Source organism: Vicugna pacos, chromosome 8, assembly GCF_048564905.1.
Source record: "Vicugna pacos chromosome 8, VicPac4, whole genome shotgun sequence".
In the NCBI taxonomy this organism is placed as follows: Eukaryota; Metazoa; Chordata; class Mammalia; order Artiodactyla; family Camelidae; genus Vicugna; species Vicugna pacos.
Genome location: NC_132994.1, coordinates 17873113 through 17895288, shown reverse-complemented (window position 1 = coordinate 17895288; position 22176 = coordinate 17873113). Strand labels below are relative to the sequence as shown.

The 22176-nt window shown below is 41.0% G+C and overlaps 1 long non-coding RNA gene across 2 annotated transcripts; it reads right to left on the bottom strand.

Annotated features, from left to right (window-relative positions):
- Window positions 1–4532: 4532 nt before the first annotated feature.
- On the bottom strand, window positions 4533–20508 carry LOC140697840 (uncharacterized). Of its 2 annotated transcripts, XR_012075207.1 has the most exons (5): window positions 20335–20508; window positions 13899–13975; window positions 11682–11808; window positions 7433–7536; window positions 4533–4653 (listed from the first exon to the last, which is right to left on the bottom strand). It is a non-coding gene; the product is annotated as an uncharacterized lncRNA (long non-coding RNA). The 2 variants fall into 2 exon arrangements; XR_012075208.1 differs by lacking the exon at window positions 11682–11808 and having other exon boundaries at window positions 20335–20503.
- Window positions 20509–22176: the final 1668 nt, after the last annotated feature.

Here is a 22176-nt window from a genome sequence, read left to right as displayed (position 1 = left end):
AGTAGAAACCTCTCACAGCTCTGGAGGCTGGAAGTCCAAGATCTAGGTGCTAACAGAGCTGGATTCCTCTGAGACCTCTCTCTTTCTGGTTTGCAGATGGCCATCCTTTTGCTACCGCTTGACATGGTCATTCCCCTCGACACATGTGGAGCCCCAGTATCTCGTCTTCATATAAGGACACTAACCATATTGGATTACGGTACCACCCTAATGGCCTCATTTTGACTTACATTCTGGGAATTGGGACTTCAACATATGAATTTGGGGGGACACAATTCAGTCCATAACACAATGTCTGTAAGGTCCTTAATAAATATCAGACTCCTTCTGCTTCCCCTTTTTCAAATTAGGGGTTGTCCCAGATCAGCAGATCTCAAAGTGTGGCTGTGGATCCTGAGGTTTAACAAGCTTCTTTCAAGGGCATTTGTGAGATCAAAACTATTTTCAAAGTAATAATAAGACTGAGATATTTTTTGCCTTTTTTAAGTGTTGAGTTTTGCACTGATGGTGTTAGAGCAATGATGGGTAAAACCATCAGCCCCCATACCATCCATCAAGGCAGTGGCACCAAATTTTGCTTGTAGGTAAAAACAGTTGCCAATTTCATTTAAGAATGGCCCTGATGAAGAAGTCAGAGCTATTATTCAATCTCAACCCTAGAATACATGCATTTGTAACATTTTGTTTGATGAAATGGGAGATGCTCATATCAAGTATGTCTGCCTCATACTAAAGGAGCGTGGCTGTCTTGTGCGGCTGACATGCGAGCTCACCTAGCTGCCATTTTCGTGGATCACCAGCTTACACACTTAAAAGCTTTGATCTGATGATGTTTGACTTGCAGACAAACAATGGTTATTAGAACATTGATATTTGATGACATTTTCTTGAAAATGAACAAGTAGACCTCTCAACTCAAAGCAGGAAAAAAACTGTGTTTTTCAGTATTTTTCACCAATGATCAAATTGGAACTATCAGGCAAAAATTGGAATTTTGGAAAACATGTATCTCCCACCATGAGCTTAACAGTTTTCCATTGCAGAGACATTTTCCTGATGTGACTGGTGGTGATATTTAAAAATATGATTTTTAAAATATTATATAGGAAAATGTGCCAAAATTTGGAAGGTCTGCATAACTCAGTGAAATAATATTTTCCAAATGACCAATTTATGCATTCAAATCATGCATGGATAAAAAAAATTAATTCAAAGTGGAAGGTGAACTCATAGATTATTTAAAGTTTTTAGAAGTTTATTGATTTGATTTCAGATTCTGTATCTTGCTGAGCTTTGGTGTGATATCAAAGAATACCTACGATTATGTGAAAAGACTATCAACATACACTTCTCTTTTCCAACTACGTATCTGTGCAAAGCCAGGCATTCTTCACATACTTCAACCAAAACAACGTATCACAACAGTGAATGCAGACACAAGTGTGAGAACCCAACTGTCTTCTGTTAAGCAAGACATTAATTTATAGCAATGCAAAACAATGCCACTATCCTTCATACACTTTTTTTTTTTGCTTTGGAAAATAAAGTTGTTTTTAATAACAACTATATTTATGTTACCACATGGGTTTATTATTATTTTTAAAAGAATTAACAAATGTATATTTTAAACACTTCATAGTTTTAACTTCTAATATAGCAAGTATTTCTAGACATAACCCACATAAATATAATCTCTTTGAGGGCTCTCAATAATTTTTAAGTATATAAATGGTTCCTGAGTCATCTCTCGCCACCTCGAAAAAATATTGATAACTACTGACCTAGGTCAATGTTTCCCAAGACACACACTGCTGATCATACATGACATAGTTCTAATGGTGACACAGGTAAACTTTTAGAAATTTTATAACTACAAATTTATTTTAATTTTTTATGGCAAGTAATACTGGCTTACCATTTTTCAAAATTTTAGTCACCAGTTCTTTGACTTTAATCTCACATGCAAGCTATGTCAACCTCTGGGCTTCATTTGAACCAGGAAACATCCCAAACTCATGTTTTAGAGATGGTGATACCACTGTTCACTTCCCAACTCTATGGGAAGTGGTGTGGGAGCCAGCCTTGAGAAGCAGGGTGGGCTAGGGGCTGGAGTCCTGAAGTCAGCATCAGGAGACCTGGGTTCTTTTCCCGATCCTCACCCAACTTTGTCCTGAGGCCCTGGACAAGTCACTTCATCTCTCCAGACCTGACTTTTCTTCTCTGCAAACAACGGGTTGAACCAAATGACCTTCCAGTTTCAACAGCCTGACTCAGAAGAAGACTGGGAATAGTTTCTGGGGGAGCTGGTTGTCTCTGGGACTCCAAAGGGATGAGAGCAGGCACCCCACGTGAGGTACCGCTCAGGCCGCCCAATGCCAGGCTCTGCCTTTATGGACGCAGTCTCCATTTTCATTTCCACTGTGTGATTTCTTCTTAATCTGCGACTCTGCAATGGCTCCAGAACTTAACATAATGAAAGGGAGGGGGCGGACACATCAGATGGGTGAAAAGACGTGGCTGCCTGAGCCCCAGGACTGTGTATTCTCAACTTGGCTCTGCTGCTGTCTGAGGACACACCACGTACCCTTTCTAAAACCTAGACTATGCTTCTGGACAACTGCATTAGCCCATCTCCCAGGCCTGTTGTGAGAAATAACTTATAAAAATAGGCATGTAAAAGAGTTTGCAAAATGAAGTGCTAAAACGGAAACGGGCCACATGCTGAGTATTCTTATCCCACCCGGCTCACTAATAAATATAAATTCGCTATTACTTGAAAAGTCCTTAAGAACATAACTACTTAATCGATACAACACCAGCAGCCTGGCAAATTAGCATGAAGCCACAGGCCTGAGACCCGAAAGAAATTAAATTGGCACTTGATAGAAATTGGACTGTGAGCGAGATTTCTGGAAATATAAAATCCAGCCCATGAAACCAGAACCACATTCTACATGGTTAAATGCTAGGTGCCGGTAACGAGCAGGTCCACATTGTGACACATATTACTCATACTGTAGTGAATGTGAGGAGACTAACAAAAATGTCTTGGAGATCCCATGAAATTTTAACATCTATCTGCAAGACTGACGTATGAATTGTGCTTTGCTAATGGACTTGAGAAGGTATTTTGCAAATGAAAAAATGGTGTTGCTATTATTACTCTAAATAAATTTACCTTTTGAAAAAAATTCGTTTAAACTAGGCAATTTAAGAATTAATGAGAGGGAAGGAGGGAAGGCGGGGAGAGAGCAAGGGAGTTAGCTCAGTTTATTTGAATGCCAGGGTTTTTTCCTTTTTTTTCCTCTAAGTCCTGTATGAGATAACTTAGCAGGAGAATTGCAGTGCCTACGGGGACAAAGGTGTATGTCTGTGTCTCTACAACACCCACATAAAACTCCGGAAAGGAAAACAACTGGAATAGTCAGTTGAGCTAGTTCTCTCTTGAGAGCTGTAGTCATTCCTCCAGTGGCTGGTGGTTCAGCTTTTCTCCTTCCCTTTTCTTGGCAATGAAAGCTGGCCACAGTTGTCTTTATGGCAGCCTCCTTAAAGGATGCTTCGATTCTGGCATAAGGAAAGGTCTGAATGAATACATTGTAAGAGTTTTTGTCACCTCTGTGTTCCCGAGTCCCCTCTCTCTGCCTGCCTAGCACATCTTGCAAACCGAGCAACAGTCCGTGCTCCTAGGACAGCAGCAGTCTTCTTTGATTGCCCTGTGTTCTTTTGCTGGATACAAAGGTTTAGTCATGGTCAGATTCCCTTGCCTCATTTCCATGGAGTTAAACTAAATGACAATCTGGCACTCCGTCTTGTCTCTCGGAGTCAGCAGGAAATGGCAGCTCCACTGAGACCAGTCTTGAAGAGAAAAGATACTTTTTGCTAGAACCAGCCAACACAAACATTTCTTATTCCCCAGGTAGTCCATAAAGTATTCATGACTTAGAGATTTAAAAGACCCAAAAAGTTTGTCAGTTTGTTTTAATTTTCACCCTTCAGCCTTTTGGGGGGTGGGGTGGGAATTAGGTTGATTGGTTGGTTGGTTGACTGATTTTTTTTTTCAATGGTGATACTGGAGATTGAACCCAGAACCTTGTGCGTGCTAAGCACACACTACCACTCGCCCCTATAAAATTAGGGTTGAGGATTAACACATTACTATATATAAAATAGATAAACAACAAGGACCTACTGCATAGCACAGAGAACTATATTCAATTTCTTGTAATACCATTTAACAGAAAAGAATCTGAAAAGAAAAAATACATATATATGAATATGCATAACTGAATCACTTTGCTGTACACCTTAAACTAACATTGTAAATCAACTACACTTCAATAAACATTAAAAAAAAAAAAAGACCCAAAACAAAGATCATATTTCAAGGCTCCACCCTCCAGGCTTGCCCTGCAGAGTACTTCGTATCCACAGGAAAATGTAACTCAGGAAACAGACTCCAAATTCAGTTATCCCAAAGTCTGGGCCAGCCAAGCCCAGACTTGATGACACAAGAATCTTTTCAACATCTGCTCTACCCATCCAGCAAAGGACCAAAGATGACCGTTTATTTGATTTGTTGATAGGGTATAGTCCTTTTGCCCATTATTCCACTGCAGTGAGCTGGAAAACAGCAGTTCTTTGCCACTTGCAAGCCTGCAATAAAATCAAAGAAAATCAGAGAGAGGAGGAGAAAGAGAAAGAGAGAAAGGAAAATCAAAGCCTCTGATTATCAACCAGGTATGCACACAAAGCTCTCTGTGGAAAGAGAGCTGTTAAATAAGATCGTTTTAACAGCTATTACTCTGACGCTACTTGTTGCCATCTAAAAAATATGTCAGAAGCTGTCCTATAGACCAGGGATGAAACTTCCATTTTTTTCCCCAAATGTCTTCTCTTATCAAACCTGGTAACCCCAAAATGATAACTTAATTCCTTGAGCAATAAAATTAAAAGTAGAATTATTGTTCAGTACACTAAAATGTATCAAATGACTGAAAATATAGTTCAAAATTGTCAGAATTAGAGAAGATGACATACTTATATATAATTTTTGAAATGAGACAAATTATTTGCAGAAAGTACCACCCCAGGCACAGCTAGTGAGTTTTGTTAGAGGGATGGAGGCGAGGCAGTGAATAGGTCACCAGGGAATCGTAGTCAGGTGGTCTGTCTCTAAAACAGTACCCTGATCAAACTGCCACTCTTCCATCAAAAATAAATAAATAAATAAATAAAAAGTCAAAACCAAAGGAAGAATTCCTAAAAGTTAGGCAATTGAATGTTTATTTTTGCTATTGTTTTCATACTAAAGAGGAACATGAAAGAAATCTTTCACTCAGCAGCTGCATCTAATTTAATATGAAGCTCCCAAAAGAGGAGAGAACAGGATGTGATGAGCAGCGGTTAAACATGGATGCTAATATTTTGTGAGGCATCTGGTACTGTTCTACCACCTAGAAATCTAAGAATCAAATTAGCAGATTCAATTCTGCCAGAGTTATCAAATTATTGTCAAAAGGATTTTTGCAAAGCAGGCTCCTCCCTCCCAACATCTGCTCTACCTACCCATCTAGTGAAGGACCAAAGATGACCATCTATTTGATTTGCTGATAGGATATATTTTACCAGCTGCTGGTCCAGCTAAATCCCACACCTTTTATTGTAACAGCCTTCAGTTACTGAATCATTCAACACAGAACTCTAATAAACTAGTGCACCCAGAGGTCCAAATAGAGGTGATTTAAACATTTTATTTAATTCATAAAACATTGAATTGTAAAATATTTACATATTTTATAAATATGTTTAAAGTGTGTCAAGATTTAAGTGAACACTCAAACATCTCCATCAGCAAATAAATAAAAGCAGTTTATTTTGGGTGGGGAGGGGAGGCATGAAGGAAAGAGTAATAAAGATTACCCGAATGTTCTACTCAAAGCCTGTTAATCTGCTTGAGAAATATAATTTCATCCTAAAAAATTGCAGAGGTTACTACCAAGTTTTGCTGCTCATCCTTGCTGTACTATTGGAATCAGATGACAGATTGCTGGGCAAAATCTGTTAGGCAAAAAAAGCCATCATGAAAAGTTGCCAGGGACTTGACTTGCCAATGTCTTGCAAGAGGTGTGGAATGAAAGAGTATTTATTTGTCTGGGATGGGATATGTGTGCCTTGGCCTTTTCATAGAGTCATTTCTCTTCCTTCCAACCAAAATGGAAGCCGGAGTTCCAGTGTGCATCAAACATACTGGATTCGGAGACAATTGACTGGAACCTGACTGCTGAGGATGTGGCTCGTGTAGCTCGAATTTATGACGGTGCATCTGCTGTGAGTGGTGTCTTGAATAGAGGCCAGGAACTCTTCCGTCAGCCGCATCCATATGCTATGCATGTGTTCAGTGCTACGCACATTTTTTAAATTTAGCTCTTGTGGGTACATGTTCTACACTTTCCCCCTGTACGTGATTTTCTAAAATATGCTTTAGAAAATATACACAATCTTTTCAAAGTCTTTGCTGACTCACTGGGGGTTCTTTTGAATGTTTTCCTTTTGAAAGCCTTAAGTTAAGTAGTCAAAAGTGTACAACTCAAGCTACTCTTCATCTGCTAAGATTAAAACTTACTGCTTGGTCTAACACAGCTGTTAGGTGATGACCAGTTAGAAAACTTCTCTTTTTCCATCTAGATGCAAACTCTAGCTCTTTTTGGTGGGCTGAAAATTGGTGAGGAAAAACTGGGGAGAAGATCATCCTGGCCAGTTTGGGGCCAGCTTATTTGTGAATCTTCCACACGTGTTTCGTCTTTAAGTTTAGACAGAGGACAACCTAAGTGTCAATACTGCATTTGTTGGTACTGCCTAGAAGGTATCTCCTTGAAGTCCGTGATTGAGGAGATGGGGACTCAGACATTGATGGCTAAAAATTCAAGCAGCTATGTTATCCAGCAGATTAACTTCCACTGCTCTTTTTTCAAATGACAGAGAAGTGAATCAAAGTCATCACCTAAGTCAGGCATTCCTGTTACAAGACTGAGAAATCCAAACTCTGTTGGTTGGCTACAGCATTCCTGGAGGCCTGGGCGTTCATCCAGCTAACATGTAGTGGTTACATTTTATCGTCTTTTTGTTCCTTGGAAAACAATACATCGCCATTATCTGGATGTTTATAAAAATGTTCTTATTTGGCATTTATTTTTTTAACTCATTTTTAAAATTTTTTAAAAATCTTTTTAAAGGAGGTACTGGGGATTGAACCCAATGCCTCTTTCACGCTAAGTATGTGCTGTACCACTGAGCTGTATCCACCCCCCACCCCCGTTCTTATTTAGCATTTAAATGAACACTTTCAAAACATTCCATTTGTGTTTCACTTGACCCTGAAATCCAAGTTCTATTTTTCTTCTCCTTTATAGGCAGGTAAGATACCTATGCTTACATCTTACTGTTATAAATTCTTGAGGGCCAAGACTACGCATTCTTTCATTTTGAATTTTTTTTCTTTCTTCTCCTTATTTTACTTTCTCCATGGCATCTATACTCCTGTGCATACAGAAAGCAGAAAGCATTCTTAATTAGTTGTGTTTCCCTCTTCTCTCAGTACCAAACTACACTGATAGCTTCCAAATTCGTTTTCCTCTAATGTTTTAAATCATTTGAAAAATACATCTAATAATGTAATGTGAAATACAGGGTTTACATCTTTAGCATGTTTTTGCATTCTTAACTGCTCTGAGGCACCCCTTAAAAGACAGACTTCATCAAACTTTTCAAAGAAATTAGAAGTTTTATTTGAAAAGGTAATCATTTTACAGTGAGTGACAGCAAAATAATTGGATGACAGCCACATAATTGATTAATTCAATGTATTCAGCCTATAAAATGAGCCAGTTGGAATATTATATGGAACAAACATCTAAATATTTCATATTCATCATCTTACCATCATATGGCCGTCATGAATTAAAGGAGAAGAAAAGTAACCCTCAAGAAATAGCTTTGTAAAGTGTATTTCTAGATATTTTTCTTCCCTGAGGAAGAATAACCTTCTACTCAATCTAGCTGATATTTTTATAGTCACTGCATTTGATGAAATGATAAAGGGAAAAACCACTAAGGGATTTTACCCAAGGCTGGGAACCACTGAGAACTATGCTCTGAGACTGGAGGAGATGACACTTTTCATGAATCTTTCTTAAGGCTGCTCTATGAACTCAACCATTTTCAAAGAAGCATTCAGAATAGTCTGCAACATCACATGCCTGACTTCCTGTAGGTCTTGTGACTCCCCCCAGACTCTTCCTAAGTCAGGCATAAATCCACAGTGTACATATTAACAGCCCTGGCCATCTCTCTTGCCCTTAAAAGTGGTAGCAATGCTGTATGTTTCCTCATGATAAAGGATGACAGACCAAGTTATAATTCACTTAAAAATCTTACTCCGCTAGGAGGAAGTCATTCAGCTCCTCTAAACATCTGCAAACATTTGATCTTATTCCAATCCACCTAAAAATTAGCCTTTTTTCTCCTACCAGGGAAGGAGCATTATCACTTAGTGCCAGCCTTTTCCTTGTGACAGCTCTATGTCCAGCCCATCCAGTCCGTCACTGAACCCTGCCTCTGCTTGCTCCTAATCTCTCTCACCCACCCTCTTGTCTCTCTGCCCACTGCCACTGGCATATTTCAGACCCTGCTCGTCCTGGATTACTGTAATACCCCCTCCAGCCTACTTCATTACTTAATCCTCCACACTGATGTCAGAAGGATATCTTTGCTCTTCAATTTTGAAATAATTTTAGACTTACACAGAGAAGTTGCAAAGTCAGTGCAGAATTTCCATAGACCAGCCAGCCAGCCTTCCCTAATACTAGCCTCCTACATGATCATAGTACAGTTACCGAAGAATTATTTTTAACCAGAATCTGATCACATTATTTCTTAGCTTAGAATGGGTCCTCAGCACCTTCAAGATAATGCATATCCCTTGGCGTGATGACAGTGCCCTCCACGGTCCAATCCTCTCGGCTTCACTGCTTTTCTACCTGTGATGGTTAATTTTATGATGACTTGACTGGGTCATGGGGTGCCCAGATATTTGGTTAAACATTATCTCTGGGTATGTCTGTGAGGGTGTGTCCAGATGACAGTCACATTTGCATCTGCAGACTGAGCAAAGCAGATTGCCCTTCCCACTCTGGGCGTGCATCATCCAATCTGTTGGAGGCCTGCTTCGAACAAAAAAGCAAAAGAAGGGAGAATTCACTGTCTCTGCCTGTCTGACTGTTGAGTTCTGACATTGGTCTTCTCCTGCCCTCAGACTAGGATCCATACCATTGGCTTCCTGGGGCTTGCCGGTGGCAGAGTGTCGGACCTTTCAGCCTCCATAATCAGTGAGCCAGTTCCTTATAAGAAACCTCTCTCTCTCTTTCGCATGTGCACACACACACCCATGGTTCTGTTTTTCTGCAGAACCCTGACTAACATGCTACCTGAGCTCCACACACCTGTAGGAAACTACACATGGTTTCTCGAATTGTTCTGATTCTTCTGGGCCTTTGCACATACAGTTTTCTCTCCCTTGGATGCCATTCATTCCACTCTCCACCTCCATATTCCAAATCTTCCTGTTTTCATCTGGCTAACACTGACCTGGCCCTCAAGACTCAGCTCTGTCCTGTTCTCTGACTCAGCACCGAGGCCTCTGCTGGTCGTAGTATTGCCCTACACTGTTATCCTGTCTGCTCACCAGATCCTCTCCTACAGCTTCTGGGACAGTAGCTGCTAACACATAATAAATTTTCATTGTGTCTAGAGCAGGGGCCAGCAAACTCTAGCCTCTATGCCAAATCCCACCCTCCTCCTGTTTGGTAAATACGGTTTTGTTGGAACACGGCCATGCTCATTGACTTCTGTATTATCTGTGGCTGCTTTGGCACAATGGCAGAGTTGTGTGGCTGTGACAGAGATCATATGGCCCACAAGTATAAGATATTTCCTATCTGGTCAAAGAAAAGGTTTGTCAACCATTAGTCTAGTGGACAAACCAAGAATCAACTCCATTTTATATTTGATCATCAAGTGCAATGTGTGCTAAAAGTCAATGAATTTGTTTAAAAGAAACCCTTTTCAGTGCATTAATCATCATCATTATGTATGAAGTGGGAATCAGCAAAGATGTTTTAAAATAACAATTTCCAGTGGTGGCGAGGGTGCAGGAAACAGTCACCCTCACACACTGCTGCTGTGAGTGTAAATTAGTACCTTATTTCTGGAGGGCAATTTGACAATATGTTTCAAAAGCATTAAAATACTGCATAACCTTTGTTCCAGAAATTTCACTTCTAAGAATTTACCTTAAGGAGTAATCAGAGATACGCACAAAGATTTATGTACTATCTCACTCACTGGAGCGTTATTTACAATATGGAGACATTATACCAACTAAATACCACCTGAATAGCTAGCAGAAGGAAAAAATGGTTAAATAAATTACATCCACAGCCTGGGAAATTAATGTAGCCATTTTAAATCATAGGGAACACATATTAATACAGGGAAGTGCTCATTATATATTGTTAATGGGAAAAGAAAGTTCTAAAACTGTAAGTAAGGTATGATGCCATTTTTAAAATAGTACACATACTACATGCACAGAAACAGAAAAAGCCTTAAAGGAAATGTCCATAAAGGTTAACAGGAACTATCTCTATTATGTCTGATATTTCTTTTCTTTGTTGTTCATCTGTGAATTCTGTGCAAGAAACCTATATTACTTAGGCAATTATAGTTTTTTTTTTTAAAGAAAGAAAATGTGCTGTTCTCCCATTCCCTAAAATTTGGAAGAAAATTTACTTTTTTTAATTACATAATTTCAAATTCAGAGGGTGAAATTAAAAATGCTCTGGCTGAACAGAGGTCAGAAGCTAAGAAAAGCCTCCTCCCCCACCCACCCATTTCCACATCAAGAGAATCAATATAACAGCTGAACACTGGCCAGGAGAAGGAAAAATGCTCCCTTCGGCATTTTATCAATATTGAGGTAATTTGTTGCCTAAGGTCGACTACCATGAAGTTTAAGCAAAGATTGGTGGCAAAAAAGGTTGAAGTCTGTAAAGTTTGGAGGGTACGGGGAATAGGATGAACTGTCCACCTAACTTCAAGTAACTAGTTGTATTGGTTTTTTTCCCTCACTTTCAGCTGGATATTAAGTATTATGTGGACACAATATTTGGGAACAGTCTCACACATAGTTGACCCTCCAAGGGACAAGGAAAATTAGAATCTAATGGGCCAAACAACTTCAGTGAATGACGTATGTGTGTGTAGGGGGGGTGATGGTGGTGGTGGTGGTAGGTGGAGGTGGGAAGAACCATGAGTACAGATGGAATCTTCTGGTTAATAAGTCCATGGACTCACGTATTTTGTCTGTGGGTGATTTGTATAGCCTTTACTTAAAAACCTGGTTGAATAATTGGTCACCACTGTCTAAACTTTTAAGTGTTTTCTCACTTGCCCCAAACTGACTCCCACCGCTCCAGCTAGGCCTGCGATGTTTCCTCCTATGCCCTGTTCCTTGCCACACACCCCGACTTCTCCACTTCTCTACTTTTTCTAAAATATGCTTATGACTGTAGCCTGCTAAGTGCAGGACAGGGTTTCTCGAAATGTGGTCCAAGTATTAGATTCACCTGAAGCGTGTGTTTAGAAAGCAAATCCCGGGGCTCCACCGCAGACACACCGACTCAGTCTCTGAGGCTGGGTCCGAGGATCTGTACTGTCATCGGCCTGCTGACCACCGATCACCAGGGGATCTTCCTGCATATTAAAATTTGAGAACTCCTGGGTCAATGAGTGCCAGCATTTCCAGGTGGATCCATCTTTACTGAGACTTTGGTGAGATAAAATGACTCAAAACATAAAATGCAAAGGCTAACATGTCAAGGCCTGCTGAAGAATCATCTCTCAGGGAAGGGGTGGTACCTTTTGGCTTCTTCTCTTCCCTGCCTCCAAAAGCCACATCTATCCTGCCTTCCGTTAAGAGAAGCCATCATTCTTTTAGGGAGGAGAGCAACGGGGAATTAAATAGTAAAGCCATATTAATTGTTAGTGTCTTTAAGAATTCTGCACTCTTGGGGTGCTTGATATTTACACTTTTCCGCTTGTTTTTAAGCCCCAAAAGTATCCATTCTAAGTCCTGGAGGGATTGTTTTTTCCTTTACTATCCTACTTCTTTATTTGTATTTACAAACTTATTCTTGAATCAATCCACCCTTCAAAAAGGTCTTTTGATAGAAATAATACCTTGACTGGAATTGCTGATTGGAGTTTTGTCTCTAAAGCTGAATTTGAATGGATGTGTTACCTAGCTGGATAAGGTATGACATTAAGTTTGCGAAGCGGCATCCTTATTTTCAGTCTTACATGTAGTGATGGGCAAAAAGGGATCTCTCCTGAGGGGGAAACCTTTCATTTGCATTCATATCCACGTCAGTTTCAAGGGCAGTAATTTCAAGTCTGCAACTATATTCTCAACCTCAGTCCACATTTCTGGGGGAAAAATTGTGGATAATATAAGGCCACATTATTTTAAATTGCCAGTAGATTCCATTACATATTCAACTCCTGCACAATATCCTTTATCTAGTCACCATCTTACTTAATTTCAGTGGTTTCAAAGGTGAGCTGTTGCTCTTCATGAATATGACGGTTGACAAGGTACAGACTGCCAAGTTTGATCTTAATAGAAGTTGAGAGATATTCATCAGACTCTTGCCTCTCCAAGGCAGCAGATAACAAAATTGTGAAATGCTACGTTTGAAAGACTGCAGATTGACAAGCTCACGGCTATTCCCAGTTTCTTCATTCAGAGGACATTTTGGTATTGCTCTGACAGAAACATCTCTGCAGATGAGGGTATCGTAAAAGCTTTGCCTAATAAACTGTAATGCTCCTAGACCCCCAGGTCAGACTGAAGCGCCACAGTTCCTGTTGCTGTGTAAATGTGACGAGCCATGATGGGAGCTTAGCTATTCATCTCTGAGTTATAAATTCATCCTTGCTGAAGACACTGCATTAATAGGGCTCTGCTTATGCGTATGTATATGTGTATGTTCTGGCTGTGTGTATGATCTTTAAAAGGATGGTATTAAAAAGGAATGGAGGTACTCAAACACAATTTAAATCAAATCTGTAACATATAACAACTTTAAAACATGATAGACCCATGACATGTTAAGTACATGATAAAGGATGTGTGTGTGCGTGTGTGTGTGTGTGTGAAATGTTTAAAAATCCAGACATCTGATACTAATAAATCCTTTGCTGGTCTCCCACTAGGAAAATGAAAGACAATTTTCTAACTGCTTTGTCCCTGAATATGTATATATACAATGGAGTTTTGGGGGGTTTGTTTTAAATTTCAAGCCCTTTATACAGAGCCATCAAATCTTAGAAAATTCTGGTGAAGTGGGAGCAGTAAGTGCCCTCCTATGTTTATTCAATCAAAAGCCAGATTAAGTTGGGAAGTTTCTATGACTTTCTAAAATTGAGGAACGTCAGGCAGCGAGGAGAGATGAGGTGGGGGTGGTGACAGTGGCCCTTCCAGTGCTCTGGGCATTATACTGTAACGTGTGCCTCCAGCGGGAGCTGCAGGAATAGCTTAGCCAATAAGTAACTCACAGATACAGACTCAAAGTAAACTTGACCGACGAGATGCCAGCCCAAGACAGACAAGGCTCAATTTAACAGGATATAAAACACTATATTTGGTTTCAAAAAATCAATTAAACAAATATGGGCTGGAAGAGACTTAACTAAATGGCAGTTCACTGGAGGTTATCTAAGGCTTACACTTGGCCACAACTTTAATGTAAAATAATGGTAATGGTAAGATGGTAGCAACTTACATTTTTATAGGAGTCTTTGGTTGACTTATCTCGTTTGATGCTCCCAAAGATAAGTTGCGAGATAAGTGTTTTAATCCCTAAGTATAAAGATTCAAAAGACTAAAGTTAGGGAAGATTAAGAGCCTGTTCCTGAATAACATACCTAGTACCTGAGAGTTCAATAACCTAGAAGGCAGGATGGGTAACTAAAATTTATTGAGTATCTATTTTGTACTGAGTCTTTATATATATTAATGGATATATATATATATATATATATATATATATATATATATATACACATACACATATATATTTATTCATTTAAACCTCAATACAATACTGTAAAATGGCCAATGTTTGGTCCAATTTATAGATGAAAAAAATTGAGGCTCAAATACTTGCCTAGAATCATACTAATAATATTGTTGTAATGGGCTGAATGGTGTCCATCAAAAAAATCAGGTCCTCCTCCCTGGAGCCTGGGAAAAGGGTCTTTGCAGGTGTGATTAAATTAGGAATCTTGATGAGATAAACTGAGATTATCAGGATGGATCCTAAATGCTATCACAATTGTCCACATGAGAAGCAGAGGAAGATTCGACATCACACACACACAGGGGAAAAGGTAAAATGATGAAAAAGCAGAGAGAGATGCGGCCACAAGCCAAGGAATGCCAGCAGCCGTCAGAAGCAGGAAGGGCACCAGAGGATTCTCTCCCAGAGCCTCTGGAGGTCATGCATCCCACTGGCACCTTGATTTCAGACTCTGACCTCCAGAGCTGTAAGGAAACACACTTCTGCTGTATAAAGCCCCCAGTTTGCAGTAATTTGTTACAACATCCCAGGGAACAGGATGGACACATTGTGGTGGAGGCAAACTTAAAACCTGTATTTGCTGGACTCTAAATTCCATGTTGTTTGTATTGTGAGATCCTAAAGAAAGAAGATTGTGGGAGATGGGGGGAAAGGGACAAGACCAAAAACTGTCACTAAATAGGATATCCAGGGCAGAAACACAGAGAAGTAAGGATGTTTTACACCTCCTTCTAAACAAACCAACCTCCCCTACTGCACCTTCAAGAAGAAAAACAGGAGCCTCAAGACAAAGAGCAAATCTCAAACTAAATATGGGTTCAACTAATAAATGTAATTTTTAAACAAAAGGAGAAGAGCAGATTAGCAAGAGCTAAGAGAAGAAATCCAATCACAAACAAGTGAAGAACTCACAGGCAAGGATAAACTAACATATGCATGGTTTAAAAAGAGACCTAAGGGAAACTGATCACTGTAAAAGAATATGCCAGCGTACAAAAAGGTGCCATGAGTGCTGAGACCCCAGAGAGGAATGAAGACATCACCCACAAAGAGCATTACTGCAGCAGCAAAAAGAACTAGTTATGTATTAGAGGAACCAGCAAAGCTAGTCCTATGCAAAGGAGCAAAGTCACACACAGATGCTAACACAGGAAAAGATGATGGACTTAAAGAATTATTAGAAAGAGGCCCAGGCGCAGACACATGACTAGACTTGCTCTGTTTATTTCTAGAGGTCTCAACCACACTAATGAGAAGGAAATAACAAGAAAGCCATTTTGGCTCAATGAAAGGAAGGAATTTTAAGCAACCAGAACTTCTCAACAGTGAAATAAGCCTCCTTGTGTGACAGTGACCTCCTCATTATAAGAAACATGAGAGTGGAGGCTGGGTGACCATCTGTCAGAGATGCTATAGATGAGATTTCAGCAGCTCTAAATTTTAATGTCTCTTCCAACTCTAGGAAACTATGATTTTATAAAAAAATGCATAAATTATAAAAAATAATTCATAAAGATGTTTAAAGGACAACTGATTGTGATGATGTTTAACATTTCCCTAAAGAGAATCAAGATATAATTTAAATTTAAATCTAAATGTTTAATTTACCTTAAACTACAATAGTGGCTAATCAGAGTTCTCAAATGGATATAGTTAACGTGTTTCAGTGAAATTTAACATATAAGCAGAGGTTAAATAGCTATTCCGCTACACTAATGGAGTCTACATTTGGCAGAAGCATAAGTCATAAGCCTTCATAAGCTACAAGCACCTGAGGATACGGTGAAGCACTATAAGCATTTGAAGACAGAGGTCTGAATTAAAGGCCAGAGAGCCAACTTCCCAGCTCTTAACAAGACGTTGAACCCTACAGAGCTTCAATGTCCTCCACATTAAATGGGGATAAATGATAGCGGTCCTAACTCACCAGTGGTTGTAAGAATCTAACGAGAAAAATGAGCATGAAAGTGCTTTGTAAACAGTGCTATATACACATGAATGATTCTTATTCTTAGGACTTCAAAGCCTCACTGTCTTTTGAGGTACTTATAGCTCTTAAAGCAATAAGCCTTGGGTTGGGCTGGCCTGGAATCAGTCCCTGAGGCAAGGATTTGGGTGCATGTGGTTGGTTTGGACAGTGATCCCAGGACGCTCCAGTAGGAGAGTTGGGAAGTGAGACGGGGAAGGGAAGGAAGTCACTATGGGTGGGTGTTAAGGAACACGTTAACTGCTGCTGTGGGTAAAGGTGGTGAAGTCCTGATGACGACCTCTGGGAGGCAGCATAGAATACACCTGAGTGGTGAGGCAGCTAATGTCTTTACTCCATTTCCCACCAATCTTTGGTTGACGTCTACTCTCAGAGCACTAGCTCTCCATGTTTCTGACCTGCTCCAGCAGAGAGCCTGCAGGCAAGGAGTCACAAGTGCTTGCAGTAGAAGTCATTGGGTATTTTTTTTTCTCTTTCTGGTTTACTTAGAATGACCATCTCTTATAAACTGACTATACTTCAATTAACTTTTTTTTTTTTAAAGGAGTCACTGGGTCTGCATGCTTCCATATGGGAAGGCCAGGGGGAAATGCACAAGGCACCACCAGCACCATCTCCAAGTTCTTATCTTCATTTGGATAAAACCAAGGCACAAAGAAGTTTTAAGACTTGGCTAAAAATACATAACTGCATATCAAAGACATATATCCCAACATAGTGAGCTACTTAGTTACAACGACTCAAATTTCGCCGTATGTGAACCAATTCATCAGAAGCTTTTAGTTTCCTTAAAGGCCATGTGCATAGGAGTCGACAGTATGACAAATATTTTAGCATTTTTTTTGACCAAAGGAGCATCAATTTAAGAAATATGCATCTAGGAGAAGTATAAAAAGACAATTAAAATAAAAACTGAATGGTAAAGAAGAATGCGCATATTTGAAAGAAAGGTAAGGGCATCGTAGTTCAGTTTTAAGATGCTCATCAAGCAAGGCCTGCCCTTAGCCTGCCTTTCTCCACCCACACTCCACCTTCCATCTTGGTAAATTAAGGTCTTTGGAAATTCACAGAGGAGGTTTCACCCATGTCTGGTTCTGCTCTTCCTTTCCTAGTCACGCCTTACGTTATGTTGTCTTGCAGAGCATCGTTTTCTCTCTTTCCAAGGGCTCGCCCTGACCTGTGTGAGACGGCATGCTAATTCTCACTTATCTCAGCTGTAAAGTATGATCTATTACAGCACTGGCCTATCAGCCAGGCTTCTTAATGGTGTAAGGAGTGGGACTCGGTTCAGCAAACCCACTGTGAGGTGTGGGACCTGGGAGCTCCTTCGTTCTGAGCGTTTAATGTCATTGACTTCCAGTGTGGCCTTTGAGCAAGTCATTTAACCTTCTTGGCTCAGTTAACCATATGGAAAATGAACATGATAATATCTCACAAGGGCATTGTGAGATTGCTCAATGTTTACAAAGTGCTTGGGAAATGGAAGGCCCTGGATGTGCCCCACAATGTCATTAATCATGTGGCCAGTCGAATTCGGGCAGCTGGATGCTTATAGAACTCTTTACTTTCTAGATAATTTCACTGCAATACCTCACAAAGCATGAAGCTTAAATCTATGGGAACTTGGGTGACGAATTTCGCACCATAGTGGAGGACCCAGAATTTTTCAGAGACTGTATTTCTTCCTTTCTCAAGAGCAGAATATTATTCAGGCATTGATTCTTTTCTTTTGGGAGCTATACCACTTCTCCAAGTACAATGGGTTTTTCCTTGTCTTCTTTGTTGCTTTGTTTGTTTACTCAGTCATTCAACAAACATCCATTTAGCCCTAGCTATATTCTGGGTACTCTGCTAAGTGTTAGAGATAAAAACACAAGGCAGACAAGATTCCACCTTGGAGGGGTTCCCAGTCTGGAAGAGGAAATAGATATGTACCCAAAGAATTACTAAGGAAGCTCATGCTCCAAAGAATTATGGAAACCCAGGTGAATTGCTAAACTATGTGCCAGGAAGTGAATTAACCTAAGTTCCCCTCCAGGAATGACTTCCTCCTTCCTGAAACCTCTTCCTTGAATTCCATGATATTGTGCATCTCTTCTGGTTCTGTTACTTCCATCATTCTTCTTCATCAGCCCCTCTTTTCCTTTCAGTTCCTTAAATGCAGGCAGTTCTCTAAGGTTCTACACTTGGTTTTCTTCACTCTTTACCTTCCTGTCTTCAATACATCTATCACCCAATGGCAGTGACTGTTAGAAGTGCACAGGTCCCACCCTGACCTCCCGTCTCAGTGTCAGACCTACCTGGAGGTCCTTGAACTCGACATGGCCCCTCCAAACTCACCATTTTTCTAACAATATGACTTCCTCAGCAGGATCTCTCAAGTTTTCTTAATAGTACCACCATTTCCCTTCGAACCCAGGCTTTAAACTCGAACATCACATGGGACTCCCTCTTGTCACTCAACCTCACATCAAAATGACCACCATGTCCTCTTTGTTTTGGTCCTACAGGGCCTCTCAGACACTCCATACTCCCATGCGCATGCTTGCAGTGGTCTCTTAGCTCCTACCCCTCTGGCTAAGTTCTTCTCCAGTGCATTCATATACACCGACAATCAGAATTTTCTTAAGCATTCTTCTATTTATATTTCTCCTGCTCAAAAGTGTTGATTGCTCTCCAGTGCCTACTAAATGAAGTTAGACCTCATCCTGGGTCTCAGGAACCTTTACAGAATGTCTCCAGATTTGTTTTTTAGTCTTTTTCCTCCAACACTGAGCATGAGATGGAGCTAGGTGGATGGTTGCTGGTCTCCAAGCAGATATCCCATTAGTCCCCTCAAGGCCTTTACACACACTATTCCTTCTGCCCGGAAGGCTCTCCCTGCCTGTCTCTGCCCAGTACACCCCCCCCCATCCGTCAAGGCCAGTCTCCAACATTGCCACTTCCACACAACACTTCTTCCTGGTCCCCGACTGCACTGGCCGATTCTTCCTTCCAACCTCCAAAGCTCCTTTTGTTTCCTCTCTCACTGCATGAATTCTGCTCTGCATCTACGTTATTCCCATATCCCTTTCTATCCCCTGCTTACCTCCTCTCAGATGGAAAGCTCCTTGAGGAAGTAGAATGTATCTTGTTCCGTCTTCATTATTTCCCTAGGACTTGCAGCAATACTCATTGAAGTAAGTAAAATGAGAAACCCCAGTCTTGCTGCTGCTTCAACTACTCTTTATTTATATAAATGGGCCTTGTTCGACAAGATTTTAAATATAATAGCTGGCCTCATTATTGAAAAGAAAAAAAGCAAAAAAAAATTAAAACAAAAAAAAAGCAATGCAGGGTCTGCTCTCACAATGTAAATTTTTACTACTTCAATTTAATAGTGAAACAAACATTTTTCGAGTCACTGAGTCTATGTTTGTTCAGTGCTGGCATATAGATAATAAGACCTCATTTTTGCCCTCAAGAAACTCATCATCACATGTGGGAGGCTGATAAATAAATACATTGCAATGCCAGATAAGAAGTACAAAACTAAAAACGTGGCCAAGATACAGAGCTTAGAGGCAATGACTTAATGTAAGGGAACGTGAGTATGGGAAGTCTTGCTATAGGTGAAGCCAGACAGCTGTTCTGGAAAGCGAAGAGGGGGAGACCAATCCATGTGGAGAGAGCAGCCTTTGCAAACGCACAGGAACATGAAATAAGACGGTGGTGCAGCAGAACTGGACCCGTTCAGTATTCCTGCCACATAAACATAGACGGAGAGCTTCCTAGTGCGATGGTAGTTAGAGAAGTCATCAGTAGCCACACTGCAAACAGCCTTCAGTATCTTGCTCTGGAGTTTGGATTTTTTTTCCTAGAGATGATAGGGTGCTGATAAAGGAGCAAGTCTGACTTTCTTAAACTAAATTTTCTCATCATGGGTTCAGTTTTGACTTAAAAAAGTAAAATACCAGCGCTGACTAGAAAAAGGAAGTCAGGCCAAGAACTGGAGAAAAAGCGTTGCCTTTCACGGGTATTTATGCATAAACCTACATTAGAACCTGCAGGGGGAGGTCCCATTTGTCATCAGCGCTGCCTTCTGGAGCAGCAGTGGCCGTATTGAGAGTTTATACGCACCAGGTAGTATTCTAGGCATTTTTAATGGATTACCTCATATAATCTGTCCAACAGTCACATGGAGTCGCTGTACAGAGGCGGAACTGAGGCGCAGAGGGTCGAGCCGCTATCTAGGGTCCCCAGCCGGCGAGAGGCACCCCAGAGGGCCCCCACAGGTCCAGCCCCTGTGTATCCCAGCCCCCGGCAGTGGCAGGAAAACTGTTGCGCAGATCTGCGCCTCTGTTTGTTTTCGTCTGTTTCGTGAGAGCAGCTCTGTTTCCGCGTTACTCCGCCCTCGGGGAGCCCGTTGTGCGCTGCGCGGCCTCACGCGGGGACGGCTGCTGCCACACGCCGTGCGCCTCGCTCTGGAACAGAACCGGGTTGTGATTCAAAACAAAAACACTCCGAGCAGCACTGGAAACTCCATTTACAAGTTAAGCACATGCCTTCTAAAAGGAGAGACGATTCCGGGAGGGGAGCAGCCTCTCATTGCCTATTCATGAGGGAGCCTGTCTCCCAGGGACGGTAGCATTTCCAACCAGGCTGTGCCCAGAACGGCAGCCGCAGTGCAAACAGCCTGTCCCTGGACTCAAAATCTTGCTGTAAACACATACAACACAGACCCCCCCCAAAGCCCACTTTTCACCATCTCACTGCAGTGGGTCTAACGTTAACACCTGGGATCTTGAATTGTGAGCTTACGTGTCTGGGCACGTGTGTACTTCTACACAGGAATCCCATATGTACAGGCTGAGATATTAATGTAATAAGAAAGATTCCAAAAACCACGTCTGACAATCTGCTGCATTACTTTGGAGTCACGAGTCACAGTGTGGGTGAGCAGACACACAGACACACACAGTGCTGCATAACACACAGCTATTTGCCGTCTCTATTTTGGAGTGTGGAGGTCTAGGGGAAAATCTCACGTCTCTTCCTTGTACCTTTCCTCACGCTGCCCCAATCTTTGTATCCTTGAAAAAACTCTGGGTGCCTCTGTGTTATCAGTGTACCTTTTCAAAGGAAAAAAATACATAACATATCCATTGAAACAGACTTGCTGTGGAAAGTGGACATGTGCATCTTTTGACAAAAGCCCTGCCTCTTTTTTCAAACTTGAAATTTTGCCTGCCTGAAGTTGTTGACTGACGGACAAGAATTCTAGCAGGACGAAACTGTCTACATGGCCACTTCAGTGTCATCCTGTCCTGTCTGAACACGTGAAAAACCTGCACTCTCCTCTCCATGAAAGCGTCACAGACCCACTGCTTTCCGTTCCAGGCTCTGTACAAGTGTCAGGGCGAACTCAAGACACGTGCCATGTTTGAAGTCATAAATGCATTGAAGGTGGTTTTACAGGGCAAGGACAGACTTTGAACTGTGGGATTTTGATGCTAGATGAAGTTCTAGGACCTTTATGAAGGCAATCTGGAAGAAGGGTTCTAAAGCATGCTCAAGATGTTAATTAGAAAGCTATTCCAGGTTACGAGAAGTGAGATGAGCAAAATTATACCATCTAGATTTGGAGACGACGAATGAAGCCAGGGAGTAGGACGGCAACTTGGACACCGATAAAAGGAGCGTGAGACCCTGCCAAGCTTTGAAGATGAGGAATGGCTAAATTCCATTAAGGACTGTGGGACTAGACTGAGATTTGCTAGAATAAAAAGTGTTCATTGCCTGAGTATTTTAAGAAAATGAAAGTTGCCTTGTTGGACTAGACCAGAAAGAAGAAAGAGGAGGCGAGAGGTGGAGAAGGAGGAGGCTGTGATGATCGGCACCGGAAAGGGGGTGATGTCAGGAGGAAAGCACCCCTGGGGACCTGAAAGCAGAGTCAGCTTTTCTAGGCTGATGCTCGCTGATGCTGGAAAGTGTTCATTTGAATGTCATTAAACG